The sequence below is a fragment of the Nerophis lumbriciformis genome, linkage group LG09 (assembly GCF_033978685.3).
Source record: "Nerophis lumbriciformis linkage group LG09, RoL_Nlum_v2.1, whole genome shotgun sequence".
Lineage (NCBI taxonomy): Eukaryota > Metazoa > Chordata > Actinopteri > Syngnathiformes > Syngnathidae > Nerophis > Nerophis lumbriciformis.
In genome coordinates, this window is record NC_084556.2 from 40,465,662 (window position 1) to 40,473,690 (window position 8,029).

The 8,029-nt window shown below is 38.4% G+C and overlaps 1 long non-coding RNA gene across 1 annotated transcript in view; it reads right to left on the bottom strand.

The window, feature by feature from the left end:
* Positions 1-7,524, bottom strand: part of LOC133608028 (uncharacterized) — a 160,159-nt gene extending 152,635 nt beyond the window's left edge. Inside the window, exon 1 of the long non-coding RNA XR_009815482.2 lies at positions 7,120-7,524. This is a non-coding gene — a long non-coding RNA (uncharacterized lncRNA). The remainder of the gene's footprint in view (positions 1-7,119) is intronic.
* Between the last annotated feature and the right edge of the window lie 505 nt (positions 7,525-8,029).

Below are 8,029 nucleotides of genomic sequence, written 5' to 3' on the forward strand. Positions count from 1 at the left end.
TTTCCTTTTAACAACACGTTTGGGAACTGAGGAGACCAATTTTTGAAGCTTTTCAGGTTGAATTATTTTCCATTCTTGCTTGTTGTTCAACAGTCCAGGGTCTCCGTTGGCTTAAAATTGCACCACACATTTTCAAAGGGAGACAGGTCTGGACTACAGGCAGGCCAGTCTAGTATCCGCACTCTTTTACTTTGAAGCCCCGCTGTTGTAACACGTGGCTTGGCATTGACTTGCTGAAATAAGCAGGGGCGTTCATGATAACGTTGCTTGGATGGCAACATATGTTGCTCCAAAACCTGTATGTACCTTTTAGCATTAATGGTGCCTTCACAGATGTGTAAGTTACTCATGTCTTGGGCACTAATACACCCCCATACCATCACAGATGCTGGCTTTTCAACTTTGCGCCTATAACAGTCCGGATGGTTATGTTCCTCTTTGTTCCGGAGTACACAACGTCCACAGTTTCCAAAAAACAATTTGCAATGTGGACTCGTCAGACCACAGAACACTTTTCCACTTTGCACCAGTCCATCTTCGATGAGCTCGGGCCCAGCGAAGCCGCCGGCGTTTTATGGGTGTTGTTGATAAATTTGATGAGTTTCAATTTGCACTTATAGATGTAGCGACCAACTGTAGTTACTGACAGTGGTTTTCTGAAGTGTTCCTGAGCCCATGTGGTGATATCCTTTACACACTGATGTCGCTTTTTGATGCAATACCGCCTGAGGGATCCAAGGTCACGGTTTTAGCTGCTTACGTGCAGTGATTTCTCCAGATTCTCTGTACCTTTTGATGATATTACGGACCGTAGATGGTGAAATGCCTAAATTCCTTGCAATAGCTCGGTGAGAAATGTTGTTCTTAAACTGTTCGACAATTTGCTCAAGCATTTGTTCACAACGTGGTGACCCTCGCCCCATCCTTGTTTGTGAATGACTGAGCATTTCATGGAAGCTGCTTTTATACCCAATCATGGCACCCACCTGTTCCAAATTAGCCTGTTCACCTGTGGGATGTTCCACGTAAGTGTTTGATGAGCATTCCTCAACTTTCTCAGTCTTTTTTTGCCACTTGTGCCAGCTTTTCTGAAACATGTTGCAGGCATGACATTCCAAATGAGCTAATATTTGCAGTTGGAATGTTACGTATCTTGTCTTTACACTGTATTCAATTTAATATAAGTTGAAAGGGATTTGCAAATCATTGTATTCGGTTTGTATTTACGAATTACACAAGGTGCCAACTTCACTGGTTTTAGGGTTTGTACTTCAATATTGGCTTGGTAAGGACAAACGATCCAAATGAAGACTAGTATGGTGTTAGTTTGGATAAGGTGTTGGCTAATATATGACAGATATGACATCACTGGCCCAGACAAGAAGCGCAGAGCTTCGGTCCGATAGGAAATGCACAGAAGTATTTATCCTGCACCAGTAGTGTTCAGTCTTTATGGAACCCAATCAATGTAGTTAGCCATCCAAACGGGAGGACTTTAAGATTCTTACTGCTAAGGAAAAAAACGGACAATTTAAGGATGCAAGCAGCACACTTGTAACAAGTCGATAAAGATTCTCAATATTTCATTACACACAACCAACGGGTCCTTTTATAATCCATGTTGATGTGACTCCAGCAGCAATAAACACCATGCAAACAACGCTTGCTTGAATCAAGTACATATACTCCATGGCTGTTCTAATCCGATATCCATATCGGATATCGGTTGTCAAAAAATGTATCGCAAGATGCATCATTCACATCCTCTGCAGATGATGAGAAGAACACAACTATACGTTCACTCTTATTTTTATGTCCATTTCATCATATTTCAACTATAACTGGGAGTTAAAATCTCTCTATATCAGAGCTGGGCAAATATTTTGACTCGGGGGTCACATTGAGAGAAAAAAATGTGTCTGGGGGGGCCAATGTGCTTGTGTGTATAAATCAGGGGTGTCAAACTCATTTTAAATCGGGGGCCACATGGAAAAAAAAAAGCTACTCCCAAGTGGGCCGGACTGGTAAAATCACGGCACGATAATTTAAAAATAAAGACAACTTCAGATTGTTTTCTTTGTTTAAAAATAGAACAAGCACATACTGAAAATGTACAAATCATAATGTTGTTGGGTTTGTTTTACACTTACAATTCTACCTTTATTTGTCGTTATTTATACTTTCTGAATAAATGACGTGATAATGTTCATCAGTCAACTCACTGGTGTTAATTTTCAATCTATCAAGATAAAAGAATAATATCAAAATCAAATTACAGGATATTATTTATGTAGTTTGGTCATTTTCCTTGACTGGTGCCCTTAAATCATGTGGTTTATTTATTTTTTTACATATGTAGCATCATCCACAAAGATACAAAGAATTGCTATTGTGACATCTAGTGGACACATTTAGAACAGCAGTTTCTTTCATTCCAAAATGTTGGCTCATTTTTATACTTAAAACCTGTTCAGCCCGCGGGCCGTACCTTTGACACCCCTAGTATAAATGATATATACACATTTCGCTGTAAAAAATCTGCTGTACAGTATGTGTGTTTGGGGCCCTTTTTTCAGGAACACTAATACCAAAAGTCACAAATGTCCGATAGACTTCTAAAATGGTTATGACAGACCACCTCAAAAAAACAGAATGGATTTGTACAGTTTTTTACTGAATGGGACACCCAAAACGTACTATAAAATAAAGAACGTGGGATTTACAACATTAACTATGAACAATAAAACACTGAATATTAACAACATATGAAGGTCGCTCCTCTTTTACTTCTCAGATCAAGCGAAACACAACAAAAATGTAACAAGCAGCAAAAAATGAATGCAAAAGGTAACAAAACACCTCCAATATGATAGGTTATCACTTGTATGCAGACATTTGATGTAAAAATTGGCTTCTGCATCTGTTCCTGACACATGCATTTTGGGGCTGGCTGCTCTGAAAACAAACCCCGCCTACTCTGCTTTGTTCCTGGTCTGAGCTGCTGTGAGGTAGATTACCGTCATAACTCGTATGACACTCAAAAGCGCAGATTTCAACCATTGAAATACTTTCTATAGTTCAAGACTTACGGTCATTTAAAAACAACACTGCACATCATAATGGCGGCTACAATTTTGATGTTAAAGGTCTAAAAAAATTATGTTGACCGTCCGGCGAGCCGGATTGAACATTTTAATGGGTTACATGTGGCCCCCGGGGGCCGTATTTTGCCCAGGTCAGCTCTATATGGTATAGATGTTTATCGAATATATGTATGCGTGTTTGTAGTATATAATGTACATGTTCAAACTACAGTGCGTTTCAAACCTCAGAAAACCCTTGGCTCACCAAGCACCATTTTAATGACCAACATTAGAATACAGTAGCATAGTAGGCCTAATCAATCATTAAAAACATGGCAGGGGTTTTATCTAACATAATATTTTTGGTCACATTAAACTCAATGCGCATATATCATCAATGATACTCCATATAGAGTACATATTTACAGACTTCTACCACTACAGTTATACATGTTTATAGTATACAAGATATATGTTCATGATATATAATATGCATGTTTATACTATATGGTATACATGTTTATAGACTATCGTGATGTGTTTTATAAACATAAACGCGTCTTTGCCTTGCTGATGGACATGTTGGGAGTACAACAGCGGTTGGTGTTTCGGCCCCGCATTGTTTTGGGAGCAGCTGCTTTTCATCGCCCTACGACACTTCACTCATTCACACGGCAACAATAAATCACAGCGACTAAGTGAGCTTTTCCTTTCGCTGCTTGCAGACAACAAGTAGACTAATTTATAACAAGCATGACACCAGAGAGAAGCTATAATTGGACGTGAGGTCAGGCAGCTTACAGAATGAAATGCAACAGTGCCATATATATATATATATATATATATATATATATATATATATATATATATATATATATATATATATATATATATATATATATATATATATATACACATAGATACATACAGTACAGGCCAAAAGTTTGGACACACCTTCTCATTCAATGTGTTTTCTTTATTTTCATGACTATTTACATTGTAGATTGTCACTGAAGGCATCAAAGGAGTGGAGTTATGTACTTAACAAAAAAAGGTGAAATAACTAAAAAACATGTTTTATATTGTAGTTTCAGCAAAATAGCCACCCTTTGCTCTGATTTTTGTTTTGCACACTCTTGGCATTCTCTCAATGAGCTTCAAGAGGTAGTCACCTGAAATGGTTTTCACTCCACAGGTGTCATAGTTTTGATGCCTTCAGTGACAATCTACGAAGTAAATAGTCATGAAAATAAAGAAAACGCATTGAAATGAGAAGGTGTGTCCAGACTTTTGGCCTGTATTGTGTATATATATATATATATTGTGTATATATATATATATATATATATATATATATATATATATATATATATATATATATATATATATATATACACAGATAAAGTATTGAACCACTGTGATCGACAGAAACTCAAGAGTACAACTTTTTGACATCCTATTTTATGAAACCTCATTAGTAGACACGTCATTGTGTCCCATTTGTTGAAATGACAGGCCCTACAGTCATTTCTAATGGAGCTGCGACAGTGTGATAATAACCTTTTACAATATTCCCATACATATACTGTACTGCACTGTACATCCAACCACCACAAATATCATGCATATGAATATTCAAGTTGGTGCATTGGAAGTTATTGAAAGGCAGCTTTTGCAGTGAAATCTTACAAATTTTAGAAGCGCGATGCTTGCATTTCACCTCCTGAGACCCAGAGTTCGATGCAGTGGACTTTTTATTTTTTTTTAGTTTAAACATTTAGAAACATAATTAGTGCTGTTATGCCAAAAAAAATAAAATAAATAAAAATTCCACTGAGGTGAATGTTTGTTTTGGGGCTATTTTTATGCAAGACATCCATCTAAAAATAAATGTTTTTGCTGTTTCTTTGGCAGGGTTTAAACATTTCCAGAAAGAAAATTAGCCTTCTTATGGAAAAAAATATTATTTTTTCCCTTGTTTGAGTTTTAAAATGGAGTGGAGGAGGATAGCATTATCATCCAAAACACAAATGTCTACTGTAGTGGACGTATTGTTTTATTTGTCAGAATTGTGCATTTGGGGGTGCTAAAATAGCTGACTAATAAAGTCTACTTTGGTGAACATTTGTTTTTGACTATTTCTTTGTCAGAGTTTAAAAATACATTTGGTGAGGGTAATGGCCCTGAAATGCAAAACACTAATGTCCACTGCAATTGACGTTCAAAATACGTTTTGGTTCTGTATTTTTATTTTTTTGTTGGGAGCGGAGGGAATAGCCCTCTTATGCAAAACACACATTTATTTTTGGTATATTTATTTTTTTATTTTTTTTATTTGATGGGCTATCTGTGTTGGCCCTGTGATGAGGTGGCGACTTGTCCAGGGTGTACACAGCCTTCCGCCCGAATGCAGCTGAGATAGGCTCCAGCGCCCCCCGCGACCCCAAAAGGGACAAGCGGTAGAAAATGGATGGATGGATGGGTAATAGCCCAGTTACGCAAAACATAAATGTCCACTGCAGTGGACATTTATGTTTTTTTGTTTTTTTCTTTGCTAAGGTTTAACATTTTGGATAAATAAAATAAGCCTTCAAATGAAAAAACAAATGTTTGTTTCCTGTTTTGTGGTGGTGGTGGGTGGGTTCGGGGGGGATAGTTCTTATATGCAAAACTAAAATAGCTGACTAATAAAGTCTACTTTGGTGAACATTTGTTTTTGACTATTTATTTGTCAGAGTTTAAAAATAAATTTGGTGAGGGTAATGGCCCTGAAAGGCAAAACACAAATGTCCACTGCAATGGACGTACGTTTTGGCTCTGTATTTTTATTTTTTTGTTGGGAGCGGAGGGAATAGCCCTGTTATGCAAAACACACATTTATTTTTGGTATATGTCTTTCTTTTTTATTTGATTTGATGGGGTACTAGCCCAGTTACGCAAAACATAAATGTCCACTGTAGTGGACATTTATGTTTTTTGTTTTTTCTTTGCTAGGGTTTAACATTTTGGAGAAATAAAATTAGCCTTCCTATGAAAAAGCAAATGCTTGTTTCCTGTTGTGTGGTGGTGGTGGTGGTGGGGGTGTGGGGGGGGATATCCCTTTTATGAAAAACACAAATGTCCACCGTAGTAGACATTTCTTTTGGGGCTATTTCTTTGTCAGAGTTAAATAGGGGTAAACTAGCTATTAATACTAATACCTATTATGCAAAATGCAAATTTTTGTTTTGAGCTATTTTTTGTCATTGTGAAAATAGGGAGCAAAATATTATCTTGTTATGCAAAACACAATGTCCACAGTGGTAGACATTTGTTTTTGGCATATTTCTTTGTCAAAGCTTGAAAACTTTTTGTGGGAAAATAGCTTTGTTATGCAAAACCTAGATGTCCACTGCAGTGGATATTTAGGTTTTTTTGTTGTTTCTTTGCCAGGGTTTAACATTTTGGAGAAATAAAGTTAGCCTTCCCTATGAAAAAGCAAATGTTTTTTCCTGTTGTGTGGTGGTGGTGGGGGGGCTGGGGGAGGAGGAGGGGAATAGCCCTATTATGCAAACCACAAATGTCCACTGTAGTGGACGTTTCTTTTGGAGCTATTTTTTTTTTTTGTCAGAGTTGCACATTTTGGGGGTAAAATTATGCAAAATGCAAACGTCTACACATGTGGACATTTGTTTTTGAGCTATTTTTTGTCCCTGTGAAAATATGGAGCAAAAGATGATCTTGTTATGCAAAACACAATGTCCACTGTGGTAGACATTTGTTTTTGCTATATTTCTTCGTCAGAGTTTCAAAACTTGCGGTGGGAAAATAGCGTTGTTATGCAAAAATGAAATGTCTACTGTAGTAGACATCGCGCCCCCCCCCCGTTCTCTATTTCTTTGTCATAGAGTTGACAAACTTGGAGCCAAAGACAGTCCTGTTATGCAAAGCACAAATGTCCACTGCAGAGGACGCTGGCTCTCAGCAGGATAAAAGTAAACTTGAAGTCAAAAATTGCAAAAAAAAAAAAAAAAAAAAGTGACATAGAAAAACTTACCATCAATTTTCCAGCATTCGAAAACTGGGAATGAAAGTGTCCAAGTGTCCTCTTTTGTCCAACTTCCATATTTCTTCCCCCCTCTTTAATCCCGCCCCCCTCTTACCCAAGAGGAGATGGGGGCGCCGGTGGTGCAGCTGTGCACCCCCATCAGTATCTGCTCGGACGCGGTCCTCTCGTCCACGCGGGACGGCGACGGAAACAAAGTGATCCTCTTACTTGGGGGGGGGAGTAGGCGAGACAAGTCGAGGACGAAAGGAGGAAAGGAATGGAGGAAAGAAAAGGAAAGGAGGAAGCACACGAGGGAGCGAGGAAAGAAAGTGAAAAGGCCAAAGCGGCTTCAGGTTGACTTGTCGTTGGCCGAGTGGAAGGAAACCAGCTTGCGAGACGGAAAAAGATAATACGACCCCCAACGCTCTACACTCTCTCTCTCTCTCTCTCTATCTTTCTGTCAACCTCAATCCCTCCTTTTCTCTACATACACAAGACCCCTCCTCCTGCTGCTGGAATGCAAGGCAACACTTCCAAGAGGCCCTCTTCCACAGGCCTCAATGCACCTTGACCTCCAATGTGTGTGTGTGTGTGTGTGTGTGTGTGTGTGTGTGTGTGTGTGTGTGTGTGTGTGTGTGTGTGTGTGAACATGGAAGAGATAGGGCATGTCAATCAGATCGCAGCCATAGTTGAAGTGTCTCTGAGTCCAGTGGGCAATGTGCTTCCTCAACACCAGAGGGCGACTCTGGTCATTTTGTGGTGTTTTGCTGCATGACACTGCAAAAAACTGAAATTTAAGTACCGGTAAGATGAAATATCTCAAATAAGGATGATATTTGCTTATTTTCTGTCTGATAAGAGAATTCTTCTCATTAAGCAGATTTTATGTTAGAGTGTTTTACTTGTTTTAAGGGTTTTG